Genomic DNA, 19,390 nt, shown 5'->3' on the forward strand with positions numbered 1-19,390 from the left:
GCCTGGAATGTTAATATAGAGTTCCAAATGCATCATAAATTACTGGTTCTTCAATGATGCATGGGCCTGTCCTGCTGTGGCCAACTGCAATTTTAATATTTTCTTAAGAAATGAAAAAATGAAGAATTAGCAAATAATGGCATGATCCTGAAATTACTGTTCTGGGGATCACAGTTTATTAATCGGCTAAAAAGGATAAAGACATTACTCACTTCCCACAGATAAATGATGCAGCCAGTCCTTTTTTTGTGGAAACAAACCCTAAATGCTTATTTTTGAATAGATCCATTAATAACCAATTCAACTGACCTACCTTTCTGCAACATGACAGGTCTGACAGTCAGTGAAGGAGTTACTACGTGCAACTGGCAATTTTACCATCAGAAGCATTATTTTGTATACAACTAGTATCTTGTAACAACTTAAAAATGGCATTCACTGTTTGAAAAGGGTAGAATAAAAACACTTGCAATATTGACTGACAGAGATCCTTATTTGGAGCTTACTATTTAATAACAAAAGAAGAAAAGTGAGTGGACTATTTAAATGGCTAGAGAAGTCAGGGAAACGGGGAGGCCACTGTACTTTTAATTTAACAAGACTTTTTTAAAATGATCTGCAGTAGCCACACATTTTTTGGAATTAAGAACAGAGTATTGCTAGAAGTTTAGTGGTCTTCAGGAATAGTCCAGACCAGTCATCCAGTTCAGTAGTCCAGTTTAATGGTTCCATTGATTTCAATATGATTGGATTGTAATATAATATTCTTTGCTTAATCGCTTATCAAAGCATCACAAAAAACTGCACAGCCGTTCTGCTGTGGATGAGACACTGGCCTAGGAAACATTTCACTTCATGTATTAACATGCCTGTCTTCACTGAGGTCTGAAGGTCCATGTTATGCGTTGTATACCAAAGATGAACTGTTTGCTATCAGCACTGAATAACAACAGGATAGTCCTGGAAATAAAGCTAATAAAACATTCTGCAGCAATTAAAAATAAAATTATGCATTTTGTCATATAATTTTCATATAACAAAAAGCATGAAAATGTGGAGATTCAGGCAGCTCGAATACTCAATTAACAGACATTTCAAAATCAGTTCAGTTATCATTATGACCAGCACAATGAACCTTTCTCACTCTCCTTTTTTTTTCCCTAGATCTCTCGTTTGTAACCTCTTCTGCAGTCTTTTGAATCTGTACCAGATTAATTCTAAAAGCATTTAATGTAAATAAAACACACACGAGGCAGTTCGGCTTTTTTCTAGGATAGCCATCCAAAGCTTTGCCTGCCAAGAGGCAACAATACTGAGCAATATTGTACAGAAGTCTGTAATTTGCTCTATAATAACCCCAGTTTGCCTTTTTTTTTTTTTAATTTCTTCTGGCCATGAGACATGTCAGGAGTTTTCATGGGCAATGCATTGCCCAGAACTAATTGGTTGGAAATCCCAGTAAAGGAAGAGTTTCATTGTTTTCAACCATAATATTAAACAACTATTTAGCAAAGGGAAAGAGTAATGCAGAATAATTATTAATTGGAGAAAACATTCAGAACACATGAAACTCGGTGAAACAAACTACTAGGTCCAATTATGTCACTTCTGTGAACATTGTTATGCTATCTTTAATGAACTCACATTTGAAAGCTCAATTTTATATTGGGAAATGGTTCAAAACCCAGAGACACATCAGTCCCAAGCACTAACTCACAGAAAAGTGCTAGACTGTAACTGACTGACAGCACTTCCCACTGCAATCTGGGTTTATCTTAAAGAGCTTCTATTCAGCTCTGCTTCAAATCAAACTTCATTTAACTAAGGAAATCTAGCAAGGTCACAATGCAAGATAGTCTGCCTGCAGACACCAGCCATCCTTTATTCTATTATACTATCACACATACGAGATTTTAAGAACAAAAATGCCAGATACCTTCTGTAGCAACAACCTTATCAGACAGAATTGCCACAAAATCCAAAATGTTGGATTTGCAACTACTAAGCCATGACAGTCTGTTTGCAAAGACTACTACTTGAAAACATGACTATGAACTTGCATTTATCTTAGCGCAAAAATATAACTGGAAGAACTAATATAACCAAAAATATAGCTGGACAGTGCACTGTGTCAATTACAGAGCTAAGAATTAAAGCTACAGAAAGAAAAAAATGTGTTTTGGTGAGAAAGTCATCTCTAGAGTTACAATTAAGATGAAATTTATTGCCTCTGCTTAACATCTGTTTTACATTTATTCATTCTGATAAAAAAATATATCCTGGATCCAAAGCTCCAGCTTCCAAAGTTGCAGAATAAATGTTAATTAAATATTTGATATGAAGTCTTTTAAAAACCCACTAAAATTATTCAGTTTACTTAAAAATAGGACCCAGCAAAATACAAAGGGCGGTATCAGATTCCATAATGAAGTCTCTCAGTTCACTTGAACTCTTTGCATTTAATGTGAAATATAAAGGACTAACTTTTATATTTGTTTCCCTCTGGTATAAACAGACTGCGTAATGAGCTTCTGTGTGATATGAACTGAATGTCACTCAGAAGGCAACACATCCACAGCTCACTGGTGGCTTTACCCCTCTTAATCTTCACCTTATATCTGAGATGTTCTTTCCCTTTTTCGTGGATGCTCATTATGTATCTGTTATTCACTCACTTTGCTGGGTCCAAATAGGTATGGACTTCTAGATATGACATAATCTACGACAAACTGCTAGGGAAGTGGATGTTATTTGCTAAAAAGCCTCATGCTCCTGAACAGCTTGTCAGCCTGCTAGCTCCTCAGAGGTCTGTTTCCCCATTAGTGCACATTTCCCCAGTTGAAGATTTAAGGATGTTTTCCCACTGTCACAATAAAAAAGAGGAAAAGGAAGCAGGTGGTGTCATTTCTAAAGTCCAAGTGTTTTTAATGATCATTCTCTATTTCTTCAAGTGCAGAAATTTCAATTCCGATTAAAATGAAAAAATGACAAGCCATTTACAGACAGACCTCCATTCTCCAAACATTCTGCTCTGAATACACAATATGTTTTCCTATATAATGCAGGCACCGTATTTCAATATTAATTATATGCAGGTCTCTTCTGGGTCACATGCTAATTATATCTATTTAGAATTTATCATGCTACTTCCAATAATGTGCTGTCATTGTGTCCTGTTGTTTTTCCTTGCCTGAGGCAGAAGGAAGCTACAATAAACCTGAAAATATTGGCAAGAAACGTTCATTTTAAAACGTATGGGGAAAAGCTGCACTAAGGGCCCTGTCCAATGCTCACTGAAATCAACAGGAATCATTATATTAACCTCAAGGGAAAACGGTTTGAACCTGTTAAATGTCTACAGTTCTATATGAGGAGCTGTGTGCATCTCTCACAACATAATGAAATGGTTATGCTATAACCACCCCTAAATAATCAAGGAAGGATTCAACATTATGCCAGAGAGGATATGCAAAGAAGAATTTGAACTGTTCTGATTCTGAGATGGTTAGACTGGTACTAAACAGCCACAAGATAAAGAAGAATCAAACCCTCTGTTCCCAACCACCTCGAATGTAACTGTTTCATATGTTAATGTATAGCATTTTGTGATCACTGGATCTGTGTATCAGGCAAAAACGGGGTGGTGGGGGGGTATGACTAACTACTGTATGCTATTGGATTCGGATATGTCACATTTTACAAATTTAGCAGTATTACATGCACTAAAGATATCGGCACGTTTGCCAAACTTACTGACTGTATTTACAATTTCCTTTTAGAATGACTGGTATAAGTTGGTCTGCATTTACCAGCTCGTGGTATCTTCTCTGTATGAGGAATACTTAAAGTTTTCTGTACAAGTCACAACTAAAGTTAAATGTGCTTCCTGTGTGCCACCATCTTATGAACACTGAGCCAAATTTTCAGCAGAGATCCTCACTGCGTATGTACAATTATTAATGCTGAAGATTTTAATCTGCTTTCAAGAAATAGGTGCCTGCGGGACTAAACATAGATAATGCACAGAAAAAATGCAGGCACTGAAGATAAACATCTTGGACAAAATTATGCCGCTCAAGTTTCCTAGCTTTCTAAATTGTTAGTGCTACGTTACTAGTCAGCAATGTCACAAATCAGACAGAGTCAGTGACTTAAGTTCAATATGCAGGAGACTACCTCATACAAATTTCCATGCATCCTTTTAACCCATCTACTGCTACTGTCGGTCTCTTTACCTTCTGTGCCTTTCTGGCTCATGGACACATCAGGACTATGCTAAACACACCACTCCTCTCATTACTTTGGTGGTGCCTGTAAGTAGCCTGACTCCTAGAAAAAAAACTCACAAGATGCAAACATGAAATGCCATTTACACGTCTGTGTCTCACTGTGATTTATTTTTTTTTATCTGTAACGAGATGTTTTCAGAATAAGAAGAAAAACATTAACATTTAGCCCACCAGCTGTATTTTTTTGCTGATAGGTCTCCGCGGAGAGCAAACTGATGTTCAGGTACAGAAAATGAATTATCTGAAGCCAAATGTAATTTTATTTTGGTGGGCCAACAATCAATAGAGCAAATGCAGAGTCATTTCAGTAATTGCCACAGCTTCGTGACAAATACTTACTAGAAACTCATGGCCAGGTAATCTCAGCATCCTGTATTACAGAGGTGCTCAGGACAAGAAGCAGTATGTATCATCTTAAATGTACGTTAGCTCAAATGTTCAGACACACAAGCAAATTAAGCAAGCGTGTATGCAATTTTTTTTAAATATCCAAGGTCGTAAGTCAGATTGTCTCATCTTGTGTAAAAACCTTATAGTGGAAAAAGAAGCCTAAGTCTGAGAATTTCACTTTACTTACCCACATAAAAGGTAGCGGGGCCCATTGAGTTGGTAAAACCACAGATGAGAACCTGAAGACACTACTCCCAAGATGTAAAGGCAGGAGACCACCTTCTCATATGGAGCTTATTGCCTCCATTCCTGCAAGACATCGTCGTTGTAGGATCCCTACTGCAATTAGCTCTGCCTCATGAAACTGCAGTAGCAGCATTAAGTCCTGCTGTGATAACTGGTGAGCAAAAGAGGGCTTCCCACTGCGTCTTTCAAACCTTCTGGTCTCTTGCTTAGCCCAGAGGACTTGGCTCAGCACAAAACACTGCAAGAGTAGATGCAGCATTCCCACCTGTAAATGAAGAAGAGATGTTGTTGTTATAATAAAGATCTAGAATCAGTCTGCCAAATACCTCAGTCCATAACTGATCTTCCAAAGATGAGATGGTCTGGGCAGTATTCTGTGGGAGCCACTCAGGGTGATCAAAGGTATTGTATATAGATTTCTATTGTCTGACAAGGTGAGGAAGAATTCAGACCCAGAAATGATGCAGGAGAGATGAAATGCCAGAAAGATGCTTCACAATTTGAAAAACTAAAAGCTGCATCCCTAATATAAAAAATATGGCTATTTTAATATGAAATGATCGTGAGTTTTAACTATGGTTCACCACAGAGTTTTGGACCCTTTTGGAAGACTGAACACTGCCCTACTCGGGGAGATTCATGGCAGTTTTAGGGCCTTTTGAAGCTCATGTAAGACCTGATATTAGTCTGTTTTTAAAATGCCTTTTAGGAAAGAAAGAGTGGTGCAATCACCTATTGTGAGGAGGATTACAGAGGAAAAAAAGTAAAAAGCACATTTTTCAAATGTATATGACTTAGTAATGCAATTTCTCCTAATTTGCCATAAGAGGTGAAATCCTGCTTTACTTAGATACTTCTGGATTTTTTACCAATGGCCATTTGACTCAGAGTTTTCAGTTATGCAGATCAGACACCTGGGAAACTGAGAATGTCTTCATTTCCTTTTTTGTTCTGAAACAAGAAATATTCTTTATAGTATCTGAGGGAACCTCCAAAGTATGAGAGACACTTTAGATATCATTTTTCCTTCGAAGGAAAGCTATTCTTTTATATAAAGGAAAAAAAGAACCCAAACATTTGAAGAGTGTTCAATCAAAACAAACTTAGCCTTGAGTGTTCTGGGAGAATAGAAATTTCTTCTGCCAGAAATCTTTCCTAAAGGTAATGCCATCTTTAAGCATCCCTTTTCAAACATAACAGAAAGAAAAGAGTAAGGCCTTTACTTGTAGTATAATTAGCAAAGCTTGCAAGAAGAAAGAGAATAAAATATTATACACATGTTTTTGCAGGGTAGGAAATAGAAAGAAGAAAATAATTCTGGTCAAAAAAACCCCAGCCCAGTCATAATTGTACATTAAGGTAATGTTTTCGTGTACCTGTCCATACAGGAACAACATGACTGCAGTTGGTCAGACCCAAAGATAGACACAGAGTTCATTAATTTGAAATGAGAGTGAGAATGCCTACAAAAGCGCAAAGATACCTTCAAACAGCGAGTGACTGATGGCAACCTTTGGAAATTGTTTTCAAACCTCCCACTGTGAACATATAAGTTCAGAGTTACAGACAATTCCTAACACCTGAAACAGGAGTATTGTTAGCTTGGTTCAAAGTGTCAATGTGTAAATGCAGCCAGTATGCTTGTTTTTTTTTTTCCTTGTTCACAGTTGTCTCAATCTGGAGCAAAGTTATTTTAGTTGGCAGAAACTAGACAGAAAATATTCATGGTAAAACCTTCCTTTAGACCAATCTTACAGCATGGTATCTTCAAGGAACTAGATTCTCCTCTGCATCCAGGTTATGCTGCTGTCGTGGTTTAACCCCAGCCAGCAACTAAGCACCACGCAGCCGCTCACTCACTCCCCCCCATCCAGTGGGATGGGGGAGAAAATCAGGAAAAGAAGTAAAACTCCTGGGTTGAGATAAGAACGATTTAATAGAACAGAAAAGAAGAGACTAATAATGATAATGATAACACTAATAAAATGACAACAGTAGTAATAAAAGGATTGAAATGTACAAATGATGCACAGGGCAATTGCTCACCACCCGCCGACCGACACCCAGCCAGTCCCCGAGTGGTGAATCCCTGCCCCCCCCACTTCCCAGTTCCTAAACTAGATGGGACGTCCCATGGTATGGAATACACTGTTGGCCAGTTTGGGTCAGGTGCCCTGGCTGGGCATGAGAAGCTGAAAAATCCTTGACTCTAGTCTAAACACTACTGAGCAACAACTGAAAACATCAGTGTTATCAACATTCTTCACATACTGAACTCAAAACATAGCACTGTACCAGCTACTAGGAAGACAGCTAACTACATCCCAGCTGAAACCGGGACAGCTGCACTCAGCAACAAGAGGGAACCTTTGGAATGTCTCCAGTTGGTGTCCTTGCCTAGCCACAAGGTAATGTTGTGTTTTAGTACGAGCATCGTGGTATCGCCTGTGCCATCCTTCTTACACTTGCCTGACCTTCCTGCTCTTAATGCTGATGGATCTGCAACACTACAGGCCATGGGAAGGAAAGCTGGCAAGCTGGCTAGACAGGGTCCAAACTTGTAAGGGTTTGCACCCCACTGGAGATAATCCCTAAGGACCTGAGGACAGTTTATGCCTCTTCTGTCATGTCTGACCACCAAAGAGACAGAATATTTGTGCCATTAACTAATGACCGACTCCAGAATAAAATCTCAGGCTCCCTCTGCCCACAAGCAGTATAAGACTGGACATGGTTGTTCAAGGCAGCCAGGTACTCATACTCCTAGCTTTCACATTTATTTATTCTGACTGCACAAAGTGCCCAAGTAGACTTATCCCTGCAACTCTCCAGATTTGTATATCTGGCTGCAATAACTGTGTATGCAACTGAAACACAGCGCTGTTCTGCAAAATGCTAGCTTTACACATCATTTTCCTAACCCATTCTTAAGTGAGATTCTTCGTTTTACATTGTGAGCACACACTACATCTGTTCGCGTTAATTAAACAGCATAACTAAAATGTATATTGCAAATATAATAATCTGACTGTTCTTTCCTGAAATGGTTGTTCTGTGTACCAAGGAATTTTAAATTAAAAAAACCCCAACAATCTAGTTGTGTATGGCCACATGTAGCCACGTTAACTTATAAAAAAGAACAAATAATGACTGATTAGCACTTATGTTTCCAAAGTTTTTGTGATCTTCCATTTTTCTGCTCCCATGTTACTGAGTCTGAACTGCTTCCCTACAAGCCTGTGCATAGCAAAGTATGAGTAAACATTTTCAGAATACATCTCTCACCCTGAGGATCCACACTTGATTTTGATATAAAATGTTATTAACTTTAGCTCTTAGTACAAAAGGTCTTGATCAATAATTGTTTCTACCTGTCTATCTTATTTCTGTGTATCTTCTAAGACACTTTTGGGCTGCTGCCAATACATTTTGGTTTGTAAGCACATAACAGTGTATCATACACCTCAAATCTGTGTGGGTTTATCTTATCTTTTCATTAGGTAGAAGATGGGGGTTTTTTATCTACATAGATTAGATTAGTTTAAGGTCACCCTGAGAAAAGAAAAGGAAAGGGAAGGGAAAGGGGAAGGGGAAGGGGGAAGGGGAAAAGGGGAGAGGGAAAGAGGAAAGGGGAAAAGGGAAAAAGGAAAGGGGAAAAGGGGAAAAGGGAAAAGGGGAAAAGGGAAAGGGGAAAGGGGAAGGATAAAGAAAGGGGAAAAGAAAAAGAATAAAACAAAATGACAGAAAATGGAACCCCATATATTCTAATATAAGTCCTCCTATCACCACAACTAGCCACCTTAGCCATCTTACTGATTTTTAAAGTCTAGGAATACAAGAAACAGAACTAGACAACCTTGAAAGGGATCCTCTGAACACCTGCACATACACAATCTCTTGACAATTCTTCAAAAATACATTGTCACCATTCAGCCATAATATTCAAAAGGTCAATTAGTATGGCCAGATGATCCTAAATATCTCATTCCGTGTTTAATTCTTGAAGAAGTAAAATCACTGCATGTTTTTTCCTTTATTCCTTTTATTGACCACAGTGGAAATACCATCAGGTGTGAAAACAACACAGAAACACAGAAGCTGGTAGTTTCTGATCTTTTATCCTGGAGTGGGCTATTTGTAAGATTTTGTAAGGTGATTCATAAATATACCAAAATAACTAAAGGGGGGGGAAAAGTCACTTATTCTGTCATCAACTCAGTTAATACTAAACCTGAAGGCAAGAAGTATCACCTTAAGGGTGACAATAAGTAAGGTGACCCCTGTGAATTCTCCAATGACACCATGCTATCAATGGGAATATTTAACATACCATTGCTAGTACAGTCTTGAAAGCAGTCATGGGGCTCTGAATCAGATTGGATTAAGAGGGAAGTGCCTACCAATGTACTAAGAAGGCCAAGGGTGTAAGTGGGAAGCATGAAGGCAGTCCCTAGAGACTGTAGAATCAGCAAAAGTAAATTTCAGTAATGAATAAGCATCCTGATGTCTTGGCAATCATCAGTGGCTCTGTATCTCATCCATTCATTCAACTCAAACTTAGAAATAAAACCTTCTTTCTGCATTCCTTTACTTGTTAAAAATCCTGAACTCAATGTATTTTCATCAGCCACGGTGGATTACCTTAGTGATAATGCACCACATGGTGCCTATTTACTGATAGTTACGATAAGAAAAATATAACTTTCTGCAACACTATTGTGAATGTATTTTAAAACGACTCTTCTGTGGTAGTGGAGAAAGAGTCGTGAGCAAGCTGTCCACAGGCAAAGAAAGCAGAAGCCACTCTGCCACCTGCATACCTTTAAACTTTTATCTTGAAAGGACTGAGTAGGAACCCCAAAGCAGAATGAATTGCACGCAACAGATCAAACATTTTTAAACTCATACAATCTATTTCCTGGTACATGATACTTTTGCCATAGCTACATTTTAGCTAATTTCTGGGTGAATTATATTGTCTTAGTGGTCTGCATTCAGAACAGTAGTAAAATATTAAAAATTCTTCAGGTAAAATAAGAATCAAAGGAGTTTTTGAATGTTTGGAAAACAGTACAGAAAAAGAAGAAGTAGTGAAGAAGAAAAAGAAGCATGCCTCGAGATAGCAGGAGAGGTAACTCTTCTTCTCTCTATTCTGGTTGATAAGGGAACACTCTCGATTTCAGTGTTCATTCTACTCATTTAACGTTTGAGGCAACTTTCCGAGACAAAACATAACATGAGTCTTTGAACTCTTCATTGTTGAGAGTTAGTCTCTACCTCACCAGAAAGGGCAAAGAGCGTCCTCATAAAAATGTTGCTACCAAGACACAAATATCATCAGTTGGCTAATTGCGTGGGAGAGGTTAAGGGAGCAGGGCTCACACAGAAATCCTGCTGCATAGCAAGAACTGGCGTTTCTTCTGTGTGGTGCCTTAACCACAGATTAGACCACGTTTGTTCAAAGGGATGAAATCTACTTCTGTAGCGAGAGTCATTCAAGTTCTGTATGAATCTTCAACCTGTAACCTCTAACTCAGGTTTCAATTGATTTAATTGGAACACAGCCCTAAAAAATCATCTAGAATTTATATGTTTTTAAGACCATATAGTTAAGACCATTATGCTTAACACATTATATTTAAAAGAAGTTCTGCAAAGTACATGATTTATATTAGATTCTCTCTTTCTCATGTTCTACATTGTTTCACAAGATCTGCGCTAAAGATGGAATTTTGGAGGCAGAGCGAGTGGGAGGCTGTGAATAGTTTATTCAAAAAAAAAGTTAAGTAGAACTGAAATTATTCAGCATTTTGAGTCAAATTTGGCAAATAACTTGGGCTGATTAAAAAAAAAAGTGGGACTTAGGTGACCATTCACAAAACTAGCAAGGCAGAGAAGTCTGCATACCTACCATGTCTTAGTACCGATGACATTCATCTCAATACAGGGACAGGAGGGTTCAAGGCTTCCTTCTGCTTGGTTCAGAGCAGGATTTTGGGAAGTGCCATCTCCCGTGTTCCAAGTGGATGCCTAACCACTGGTCTGTGAGTGACATCATCAGCAACAAAGATTCATATGTCTTATGAGAAAAAAGAAAAAAAATTGGTGATATTTTGAGTTGAAATATTCAAATAGTCTGAAACAAAGATTCCAATTTTTGGTTTGGTTTGTTTCTTTTCAAGTGAGACAATTTCACTCCCTCCTTTCCCTTAAACTTATACCTTATAAGGCATTTACCTTCCTTTCCAGGGTGAGCCTCCTAATTTCAACAAATGGACTTCTCATTTATGGTATTAACAGGGATTCATCTCAGCTAACTCCAGATCCCTATAATGGACAAAATATCTTTGAATTTAATCCTCCTGAGATCACTTTTATGGAGTCATTCATCTAAGCTTTTCCATATATCTGCTGTCCAAAAAGACGAATCACATGTACGTGGCCTACTTTCCCCAGTAGACTATTACGGGTGATGAGCAGGGGCTGCATTTCCATGGTAGTTATCTGTATTTGGTGACGTGAATCCCATCTTTGATGGGATCCTTTTTTCCCCACCTAAGACTGATATTAAGAGCAAACATAAAACCCTTTCATAATCCTGTAGCTTTGCTCTGATACAAAGATACTTTAGAAAACAGACAAATTGGTAACTAGTTATTCTAGCCCTCCTTTTGATTTCATAAATGCAAATTAAAAATACTTATCTGCTGTATAAAGACTTAGCATGTTTAAATAACTATTATCCTTTAAATATATTCCAGTGATGTAGGAATCATTATTGTAACAGATAGAATAGGCATTAAATCCACAGGGGAGTCATTAAAAGATGGCTATTTCTCTCTGTTTGACCTAAGCAGCAGCTGTAATGTATTTATTCAGGATTTAGCAAATGGAACTCAATTAGAACTGAAATGGTGTTAAATTGAGTAATTCCTATTGTATTTGTCGGACAGACAGGAGTGGCATGACCTGAAAAGTTAAAAGGAACAGTATTCAGTCAGGATGTCTGTGTTCTGTAGCACTTGTTGACAGAATGTCACTAAACGGGTATATATCCTGCTTAACTTCTTAATCATCTGCTTAACACATGTAGCAAAAAATAAGGACAAAACGTTTATTGACATTATGTGATAAAGTCACACCTTAATAGGAATAACCTCCTTTATTCATAGTGGCTGAAATAGAGCTTAAAATTCATTGTATTACAGTTGTCCTTGAATCAAGTGTTCTGATATAATTCCATTCTATGCAACAAGAAAGAATTAAGTATTATACAATATCATAGAATCATAGAATGGTTTGGGTTGGAAGGGACCTTAAAGATCATCTAGTTCCAACCCCCCTGCCCTGGGCAGGGACACCTTCCACCAGACCAGGTTGCTCAAAGCCCCATCCAGCCTGGCCTTGAACAATTCCAGGGATGGGGCAGCCACAGCCTCTCTGGGCAACTTCTTCCAGCGCCTCACCACCCTCACAGCGAAGAACTTCCTCCTCACATCTAATCTAAATCTACCCTCTTTCAGTTTGAAGCCATTACCCCTTGCCCTATCACTACATGCCCTTGTAAAAAGTCCCTCTCCAGCTTTCCTGCAGCCCCCTTTAGGTACTGGCAGGCTGCTAGAAGGTCTCCCTGGAGCCTTCTCTTCTCCAGGCTGAACAACCCCAACTCTCTCAGCCTGCCTTCACAGGAGAGGTGCTCCAGCCCTCTGATCATCCTGATGTGCCTCCTCTGGACTCGCTCCAACAGGTCCATGTCCTTCTCATGGTGGGGGCCCCAGAGCTGAACGCAGTACTGCAGGTGGGGTCTCACAAGAGCAGAGTAGAGGGGGAGAATCCCCTCCCTCGACCTGCTGGTCACGCTTCTCTTGATGCAGCCCAGGATACGGTTGGCTTTCTGGACTGCAAGCACACATTGCTGGGTCACGTTAAGCTTCTTGTCAACCAACACCCCCAAATCCTTCTCCTCAGGGCTGCTCTCAATCCACTCATTGCCCAACCTGTATTTGTGCCTGGGATTTCCCAGACCCATGTGCAGGACCTTGTACTTGGCCTTGTTGAACTTCATGAGGTTCGCACGGGCCCACCTCTTAAACCTGTCAAGGTCCCTCTGGATGGCATCCCTTCCCTCCAGCGTGTTGACCGCTCCACACAGCTTAGTGTTGTCAGCACACTTGCTGAGGGTGCGCTCAGTCCCACTGTCCATGTCACCGACAAAGATGTTAAACAGTGCCAGTCCCAATACCGACCCCTGAGGAACGCCATTTGTCACTGCTCTCAACTCAGGCATTGAGCCGTTGACCGCAACTCTTAGAGTGTGACCATCCAGCCAATTCCTTATCCACTGAGTGGTCCATCTCTCAGATCCATGTCTCTCCAATTTAGAGACAAGGGTGTCATGCAGGACAGTGTCAAATGCTTTGCACAAGTCCAGGTAGATAATGTCAGTTGCTCATCCTTTACCCACCAATACTGTAACCATGTCACAGAAGGCCACCAAATTTGTCAGGCATGATTTGTCCTTAGAAAAGCCATGTTGGCCCTCACCAATCACCTCCTTATTTTCCATGTGCCCTAGTATAGTTTCCAGGAGGATCCACTCCATGATCTTGCCAGACACAGAGGTGAGACTGACTGGCCTGTAGTTCCCTGGTCCTTGAATATTAACCAGCTTTCTTGGGGCCCTCTTCCCTCCAGGGCTTTATCCCATGGCACTCTACCAAGCAGGTCCCTGAAGAGGCCAAAGTCTGCTCTCCTGAAGCCCAGGGTAGCGAGCTTGCTGTGTGCCCTCCTCACTGCCCTAAGGATCTTGAACTCCACCATTTCACGGTCACTGCAGCCAAAGCTGCCCTTGAGCTTCACATTCCCCACCAGCCCCTCCTTGTTGGTGAGATCAAGGTCCAGCATAGCACCTCTCCTCACTGGCTCCTCCATCACCTGGAGAAGGAAGTTGTCATCAACGCATTCCAGGAACCCCCTAGATTGCTTAAGCCCTGCTGTGTTGTCCCTCCAACAGATATCGGGGTGGTTGAAGTTGCCCATGAGGACCAGGGCTTGTGAACGTGAGGCTGCTCCTGTCTGTCTAGAGAGGGCCTCACCTGCTCGGTCTTCCTGGTAGCAGACCCCCACTATAATGTCACCTGTCCCTGTCCTCCCTTTAATCCTGATCCATAAGCTCTTGGTCAGCTCCTCATCCGTTCCCAGATGGAGCTCCATGCACTCCAGCTGGTCATTGACATAGAGGGTGACAGCCCCTCCTCGTCTGCCCTGCCTCTCCTTCCCGAAGAGCCTGTATCCTTCCATTCCAACACCCCAGACATAGGAGCCATCCCACCACGTCTCCGTGATGCCAATAAGATCGTAGCCCTGTACATGTGCGCACATCTCTAACTCCTCTTGTTTATTCCCCATGCTACGTGTGTTTGCATAAAGGCATTTCAGTTGCATCCCCAACTTAAATATCTTGTTCCTCTGGAACAGTTTTTATTCAGGGACAATGTAATTTTAAGGTATGCAGAAAAATATTGTCTTTTCTTTTTAATGTAGTATGAAGGCATGTGTATTTAACACCTTTTATACAAGTGTGTGCATCTACATATGTAAAATGTAGAAAGCTACAAAGACATGTGCAATGCATATGGATGAAGAAGGTCAAACATTGAATACGTTGTATATAAAGCAAGACATTACATATGAAGTGGTATAGGTGAGCGTCATAAAACAAGGCAGATACGTGACTTCCCTATTTTTGCAAAACCTCTTTGATGTTAACAGATGGGGCAGGGGTGGCATTTCCTGTGATTATCCGTGGGGAATGCAGCCTGATGCCATTGAACACCAGACGCTGCTACTCATCAATAAAGTTACATCCGTTAATGCATTTGCTTGGCTGTCCCTCATGTTGCGCATCTTTCACACACACAAAAAAATCAGTCTGGAAATGACATCTGGCACATGTTGAACATAGAGGAAAACAAAGAAAAATTACATGAGAAAGGTCTAGTAAATTTATGAGCCTTGTTAAGGAAATAGCCATGCTAACAATCCACTCAGATACTTTAGCCAATGCCTCAGATCTCCCACAGTAAAATACTGCATTAAAGCCGTAATCGTAGTAAAGGACTTTACACAACATGGATATAAATAATTTTTTTTTAATAGTGGCAAGTGAAACAGTCCTCTTGTTTTGGTTCTGAAACACGGAATGTGACCTCAGATGAAGGAAATAATTATATTTTACTTTTCTATTATTTCTGTGGTTCAGATCTTTCTAGCCTTAAGCACCTATATGATTTCACTCACCTTAGTATTCCCACTGGTTGCCAAATCTCTAATTCAAGAAAATACTAAGCTCATGCTTAAACTTGAGCATGTGCTTTACTGCTGGTGGCTGAAAGGGACTGGGATGTTAGTTGGACTTAAAGGAAATAAAATGTCAGTAGAATCCTCACCCACACCCCGTCACGATCCTGACGAAAGGGTTTCATTGTAATTTGCATGCGAGTAACGAATTTTCACAGGAACAGAAGTTGCTCAATCAGGTCAATACAATTCACAGTTGAATAAAGCTAGATTTTGTTTGTTCTTTTTAAAATGTAGATGTGATTGGTGGTACTAAAAGGCATTTCTGAGAGCATTTTGGTGAGTAATTTTTAGGGGACCAAACCCAAAGCTCCCATTTCAGAAAATGGGTCCATTGTTTGCCTTATTTAATGTATTTGCAATGACTCTGTACTGAAAATTGCTTTTGATGAGTATACACTAAATATTGATTATTAAATATGAAAGTATAACATTTATAAGAAGCATTTTACAACTTTAACCTCAATTTGCTGAAAATACTTTCATGTGATTTTAATATATAAAGAAATACACTGTTTAGGAGGAAGAATTATGGCTTTAGCTGCTCTCTAAAATATTCAGATGTTCAGAAAAGGAGGCAAACATATGATAAAAATCCCACTGGACACCACAGTCCCCTTTGGAGCACTGGAAAGCAGATGGTGTCTTTAAAAAACAAGACAAGATCAGTCTTACCAAAAAACAGATGCTATCCATTTTCCAGGAAAGATCACTGGCAACTAATAAGTTCACACAGTAAACTTCTGCTGACTCAAGAAACATCAGAGAGTTTAGAATAAAGAAAATTATCTAGAATATTTCAAGGGAGAAATAACCTAAGGTTCAATAAAATTATTTTTTTCATAACTATTATCATCTTCACATCAATCCAGACCTATTTCCAAGACCAAAGATGAAACAATAAAAGCTCCAGGAGATGAAAACATCATCTAGAAATTTAGGAAAAGAAAACAATACTCTTCTAAAATTGTTAAATTGAAGACAAATCTGGAAGTATAAAAGACAAAAAATTGCAAAGCATTAAGAGATAGAATTTTGGATATATAAACCAGACATTAGGTACTTCTAAGTCCATAAGTTGAAGAGTGCAAAGCAGTTTCCAGGATAGCTGCTGGACACTATGCATGACAATCATTCACCCTGTTTGTAAAACGTCATGTATCACTCCACATAGAAAGCAACAGAACTGCTATTATATTGTATGTATAGATTCAGCATGACATCTCTTTTTTTCCCAATATATACTGAAAACTTAAAACCACATTTTTTTTTTACCACAATTGTTTTAGGAATATATCAGTCTGTGGACTTCACTGAAGCAAGAAGAAGCTCATGAAGTCAAATTCTATAATTGGGTTTCATAAGGGAGAATAAAGTACGGGAGACTATATAATGTAAATTTTAAAGACACTAAGGACATTTTTACTTATACATTCAGAAGGAGAGAAACCATAACTGTGCAAGTCATCTGATGGCAGCAGGAATGAATTTTCATTTGTTGTTTCCATATACAGCACTGGATAATTGGCCAGTTGTGTTATTGCAGGGGATGAGTATTCCCCAAATATGTGAGATATGGACGCAATACAGAAAATCTCCTGAGTAAAACACTCCACTGACATACACAGTTCCATTAATTCTGATACAGTAATTACACTATATATAATTAAAAAAGAATCCAAATTCTTATTTCTAAACACCAAAATGTATTGACATGTCACAAGTGGGCTTGTCCTCTTTGTATCTGTCATTGAGATGTAACCAACATCTGAAAACAACATACCAACTGTTAAAACCAGATGCAACACCTTTAAGAAGAATTTAAGGGTAGGAAGTAGGGAGTACTATATACTGCTGAATATTTAACACAAGATTTAATGAGACCAATATACTTGTGCTGTTAGAGACAAAACACCAATTGCTGTAAAAGGTGGTATGGATTTTTCATGCCCCAAAGCCCCATTTTAAGTCCTGATCTGAATCTTTACACTTGTAGCTAGACAGTGTCTTTGAATCCATGCCACCTTTGCACACTTCAGGGAGCTTCAGAGCTAAAACCCGTAAACCTCTTTCCTCTCTTTGAGTAAAGGGCGTCTTCTTCTGCCTTGGGTCCAACTCTTCTGCTAGTCAGCTTCCTTCTTTCTACGAGGAAAAGAATGGCCTATGACCAAAATCTGATTCCCAGTTCTTTTAATGTGACCTTGAAGAACTTACATCTGTAATATAAGGATAATAATAACAATATAATGTTTACAGAGGGTTTATAAAAGAGAAATTCTTAATGTATGTGAAGAGCTCAGATACTCCAGGAACAGATACATAGGGATGAACATTTAAGATAGACAGGTATTTTTCAGCCTGGGCCATAGGCAATTCATACAAACGCAAACCGACAAAGGAAAAAAAGTAGAAGAAAAAAGAATGGACTTTTCACGGAAGCTTCCTGACTGCCACATTCCAGTCCTGCAAAAGTAATTTAAACTGAAAATCATTTCCATTCTGAACCTTTCACAGGCCTTTCACGCGACTCGTTTTAGCTTCTTTCATAACAGTTCTGCATTTGGCTCATCTTCCCCTCCCTTCTTTCTTTTAAATCACAGTCAAACTTAGATAATAGAAGTTGAAAATAGAGAGATAAAGACTTTCTGCTACATTTTTCTTATTCAGGCTAGAAGATAATTCTGTTTACTTCATTCAGGTAATATTCCAGTTGTATTGCAAGCTGCCACAGAGGAATGAAAAATTGATTTTCTCCTTGTAAAGTATAGTGTACATGAACACCTATAATCTTCATACATTTACAGTGATTTTAAGAAAGGCCACGTAGTACATAAGCATGTGAAAATCATAAAATATTCTACAGGCCATACTGTCTTTAGGCTCCTTTAAGCTGAGGCTGTAATATCTGCAGATGCAAAACCAAAATGCGAGCTTACACATACGGACTGGGTGCTGCTCTGCCTGCCTGCATCCACTGAAACTGCTTACAAGGGCATGCTGGATGCAGACTTTCCAGGTGCATTCTGGGGTACTCACTGCAAACTGTAGCACAATTTCTCTAGGAGGTCCAGAACGTATAGAAACATATAGACGTACACCTCGAAAATGTAACTGTTCACATTTATTGGTGCTGTAGCCTGTGTCAGTGCTTTTCTCAAAAGCAGAGGACCAGGCAGGCAGGCACGAGGCTAGCTATTTCTCTTGACCCACTGCTGCACATTGAATCAGCTCAAACCCTTCGATGGGAGATGAATTTTTCCTTTCCCAGAGAGTAAATGATTTTCAGATCTGTTAATTTAGTCTTTATCACCTGTTAGATCTGAACTTTCCTATGTAGAGTGTTACTCTGTGTTCATCAGAACACAGTTTTAGAGACTCAGAGCCAAGCGTGTGAGGTGCCTGGGAAAGAAGTGCTAGATCTTTCCTTTTACCTCATTCCTTCCCAGTCAACTGGGTTTCAAATTCGGCTTATCAAAACTTGAGTCATGAAAATTACTGATTCTTTTCAAACACAAAGCTTTGAGTTAACTTTTTATTCAAATGTCACCAAAATACTATTTATCAACTTAATTAAGGCGTAGAGAACAACAGACTCTTATTTTTCTTCCTAGCAAGCAGGTTAAAGAATGTTAAAAACTATATTATCACGACTGGAAAATACGTCATAGTAAAATATGGCAAAGCAGGTGTGGTGGTGGTGGTGTGTGTTTTGTGTATTATAAAACTGAATGCATTTAAATGATATTTACCATGTGGGCCTGCCACTTTAGTGCATGATGTGTTACAGCCTGAACAAGAACATAGTTCATCATTTGGCTTTGCATCCTTTCGTAGCATCGATACAACTACAGCCTTCGTTTTGCTGGGCAGAGCAGAATGCCACAGCCTGGTGCAAAGGGACCCAGGCAGGCAGGTATGTGGCAGCTGACTATCAGATGGTTTAGGACTTGTCTTCGTGGGCAAATTAACCACTGTAACCACACCAGTATAATTACGAGACTGGAGTTAGAGCTGTATACCTCCCCATGTGGAGAATCTTATTCTGCAATCAGAGTGCCTTTTCTTTGTTTGGCTTATGTTGCTTTGAAAAGTATAATTATACCAAT

The 19,390-nt window shown here is 39.3% G+C and overlaps 1 long non-coding RNA gene across 1 annotated transcript in view; it reads right to left on the bottom strand.

Annotated features, from left to right (window-relative positions):
* Window positions 1-4,646: 4,646 nt before the first annotated feature.
* Window positions 4,647-19,390, bottom strand: part of LOC138688124 (uncharacterized) — a 32,677-nt gene continuing 17,933 nt past the window's right edge. Inside the window, exons 2-3 of the long non-coding RNA XR_011327173.1 lie at window positions 10,837-11,004; window positions 4,647-5,190 (exon numbers count right to left, since the gene is read on the bottom strand). This is a non-coding gene — a long non-coding RNA (uncharacterized lncRNA). The remainder of the gene's footprint in view (window positions 5,191-10,836; window positions 11,005-19,390) is intronic.

The sequence above is a fragment of the Haliaeetus albicilla genome, chromosome 2 (assembly GCF_947461875.1).
Source record: "Haliaeetus albicilla chromosome 2, bHalAlb1.1, whole genome shotgun sequence".
Lineage (NCBI taxonomy): Eukaryota > Metazoa > Chordata > Aves > Accipitriformes > Accipitridae > Haliaeetus > Haliaeetus albicilla.